We start from the raw sequence: 4,298 nt of genomic DNA on the forward strand, positions 1-4,298 counted from the left end.
AATTAATAGGGTTAAGTACTGTTTTCATCCCTAAAATCTGGGATAAAAATTAAATTCGTCTCCAACTTTTTTTTGTTATTAAAATCATCTCCAATGTTATAAAACGTTATAAAATTATCCTTTTATCCATAAATAACATTTTTTTAGATAATTTTACCCTTAAACAAAATAAAAAATATTAAATAAACAATCCTACCTACCCCCACCCTCCCACCTAAAACAGAAAAAAAAGACGCAGAACAAAAGAAAAGAGAAACAGAGAGAAAGAAGAAAGAAAAGGAAAGAAAGAAAGAAGGGAATAAAGCAGAGCAACAGCCGGTGTTGAGTCATCGGCGCCAATCACTGCTGTGCGGAGCTTCTGGCGAAGGGAGGGAGGGGAAGCTTTCTGTCGTCACGGTGGAGGTTCCGGTGAGGACTAGCGAATGCTTTCCTTCATGATCGTTGTTCAGAGAGAGATCGAGGGTTGTGTTCATGTTCTCTGCTTGAAGAAGGTTTCTCGGAATAGAGAGGGTTTGTGGTTCATGTGGCATGTGGATCTGTAACCTCTGAGAAGACTTGTTCTTCAGATTTAGAATATCTGGGATTCATGTTCTCTCTTTTCTCTTTTCTGCGTTCTCTCTTGAGTTTAAAAGATTGGATTTTTGAATTTTTTTGTCTTGAATTTGAATGTAATGTTGTTGTTGATGGATTTTTGAATTGGAATATATTGTTGTTGTTGATTTTGTGTTAGCTTTGTTTGATTTTTTTTTGAATTAAAAAAAATAGTTAGTGGTGTTGTTGTGATGGAGTTTTGAATCTGGATGTATTGTTATTGTTGATTCTGTTTGATTTTTTTTTGAAATTAAAAAAAAAAATAGTTGGTATTGTTGTTGTTGAAGATTTGCGTGGAGACTGGAGAAAAAGATGAAGAAGAAAGAAGATATAAAGAGGGGTTGTTATGAGAAGAAGAAGATAAAGGGTTGTTGTTGTGAATGAGAAAGGAAGAGAAGAAGGATATGCATTTAGATGAAATTGTTTATGGAATCGGATCTGCGTTAAGAGAAGATGAAGATGAATTTTTTTTTTAATTTTTGTTTAGGGGTAAAATTGTCCAAAAAATATTCTTTATGGACAAAAGGATGATTTTATAACGTTCAGGATAATCTTAATAACGAAAAAAGGTCAGAGACGAATTTGATTTTTACCCTAGACCTTAGAGACGAAAACAGTACTTAACCCTAATTAATATTAATTAACTAAAAATGCGATATATATAATTGCATATTAAATTTAACAAAATATTTTTTTAACATAATTCTCAAAAAAATAATTTATAATTTAATATAGGAACAAAGATAATATAATAATAGGATCAAATATATTCGTTTATATATAATTATTATTAATTTTTCATCCTCCGGACAAGTACCCTCTCTCCATTCCAGTTCGCAAAGTCTTGATAGTAGTCTTGCTAAGCTTCGAAGTTCTACTGTTGTGAGATCTTAGTTTTGATCGCAATTTACCTCTACGTCTAAAATGGAGGCGTATGCCATTTTAGCAGAATCACAACTCTAATCTACAACTGTTCTTCACCTCTCTTCATGTTCTCAGTCCTCTCTGCTCACTGCACCATAAAAAAACCGTGCTTTAGAGAGAATAGGTGAGAATGTGAACTTCTCATTAAATACAGAAAAATAAAATGAGTAAAATCAATTTACGATATATCTAGCTATTGCTATTTATAGTTCTCACTAACAGCTAATTAACTTAGCTATGCTAAATAACTACTATCTAACTAGATGCAGAGTCAGCTTATTAGCTCAGCTACAACTACAAATAATATAACCAACTATTATAACTTGCCAAATCAGAATATGCTAAAATAATAAAGCCAATTAGTTAACATTGTCATCAACTTTAAACTAAACCAATCTAGTAGCCCGTTCTCAATTAACCGGGTGTCTAATTAGTTGGTTTGGTCTAATTTTTATAATTTTAGTATTTATTAATATTCTGATATTATTAAAAAAGTGAATTCTAGTATGAATATAAATTGTCGGGTTAGAATGACTAAATTGTTGATCACTCAATGAAACTGTATCTGCTAGTAAAAAGAGATCAACTTTAAATCTTTAATCATGTATTCTTGATTGATTTCTTCTTTGTAGCCACCTTATTAGCCACTAAGAACAATAAGGTTACATCATAATGCACCAAAACGATATAAGTGTAGACATGACCATCTGAGTTTTGTACATTTTTTCTCCAAGAAAATCTTTCAAAATTAAAACCCAATCGAGACTCTTCCACTAAGCTGATTCCCTTGGGTTCTGATGATGAATTTTTCTTCCCTTGTGTTTTTGAAAAAGAAAGCTCAGCAAAAGACCACAGCATCCTAACTAAGACCTACTATTAGTGATGAATTTAAAAAATTTTGACAATAGAGACAAAATATATATAACATAATAATAATTTTTATAATAAAAATATAAAATAACATGTAAGTTATTCTTCATGATATGTCACATTTTAATTGGTCATTATCTTAACTATAGTTGGGTTATTTTGTAATTTATTATTTGAGATGGGTAATTATATAATTTCTTAAAATATTAAAATTCTACCCCGTTAATTGAAGCACGTTCTCACGCAATCTCTTTCTACAGTGCATCATTCATTAACGGGTCGTTGAATTCCCATGGCTCGTAACTTCCCCGTTCTTCCCAGTATAGCCAGCACCAACTTAATTTCTATCTCTTGTCCTCTCACTTAATCCCTATTTTTTTTAGCCATGAATCACTCCTTACCAACATCAATATCATTAATGGTTAGTTCGGTTATTAAATTTTTTTCATTAAAAAAATATATCTTTATTTAATTACATGATGGAACATATATTCATATATAAAATATAATATAATAAATAAATCTATTTGAGTGAGAGGACAGGAGATAGCAATGAAGTCGGCGCTGGCTATACTGGGAAGAACGGAAAAGTTACAAGCCATGGGAATTCAACGACGATTGCGTGAGAGGCAGTAGATCACAGTTAAGGGGTAGAATTTTAATATTTTAAGAAATTATACAATTATCCATCTCAAATAATAAATTATAAAATAACTCAACTATAGTTAACATAATAACTAATTAAAGTGTGACACATCATGAAGGGTAACTTACATGTTATTGGGTTGAGTAGAATTCACCATATATATATATATATATATATATGGAAAAGTCTAGGGGGTCAGCAATTTTATTGTATTTTGGCCAGCATGTAACCAGCAGAGAAATGTGAGCCATTGGATGAAATCTCACACCAATCTCACACCATCAAATCATCATTGATGGCTAATTGATGGCTACCAATTACAAATGTTGCTGCCCCCTAGCATTGCTCTATATATATAATTCAGCTATCAAATAATGTAAAATAAAATAATTATTTTATATGTTTTAACTAGATTTATCATAAAATAATTATTATTTGATAATTTTATTTTACATAATTAAATTCTAAATAATTGTTGTCTATGTTTATGTTCAATGATTTTTTCTTCAAGAATTGGAGCTTGGTATTATAGTTTAAACCTGAGATAAAGACTAATATATTTGGATTTTCTTCATGAATCCTTGAACGCCAAACGTAAGCTTGACTTTATCAATTAATGGCTCAATTCTTCCACCAAATCTGATCCAATCACCGAGCCAAAAAAATTTGAGAATTGGCAATGTGTGAACGACGTGGTGAGCATTTTGATTCTGAATTCAGTGTCAAAAGATATTGCCACATCCCTTATCTACACACAATTATGGAATGATTTAAAGAAATGCTTCCAGCATGGTAATGTTCCTCGTGACTTCGAACTGAACCGTGAATTGATCAATCTTCCCCAAAGTGCCATGTCTGTTTCTCAATATTTCACAAATGTTAAAAGTCCTACGAGAAGAATTGAACTCATCGGCATGTGTGTTTAATGCAATTGTGGTGATGCTCAAGCAATGCACGAATTTCTCCAAACTGAGTATGTACATTGCTTCTTGATGGGTTTACATGAATCTTTTGCATAAATTTGTGGCCAAATCCTTCTCATGGAACCCTTGCCAGCTATCAACAAAGTCCTTTTTCTGATCACTTAGGAGAAAAATCTTCGTATACTTCGTAAGGGAGATGATACTACTACCTCTTTGATTGTCTATATTGATGACATCATTCTTGCTTGATCAACACAAGAATTAGTGAATTACAACAATTTACTAATTATAAAAATAGAAAATAAAAATTATTTGAAGATAAGGATGTATAAATAATTATATTT

Source organism: Arachis ipaensis, chromosome B02, assembly GCF_000816755.2.
Source record: "Arachis ipaensis cultivar K30076 chromosome B02, Araip1.1, whole genome shotgun sequence".
Lineage (NCBI taxonomy): Eukaryota > Viridiplantae > Streptophyta > Magnoliopsida > Fabales > Fabaceae > Arachis > Arachis ipaensis.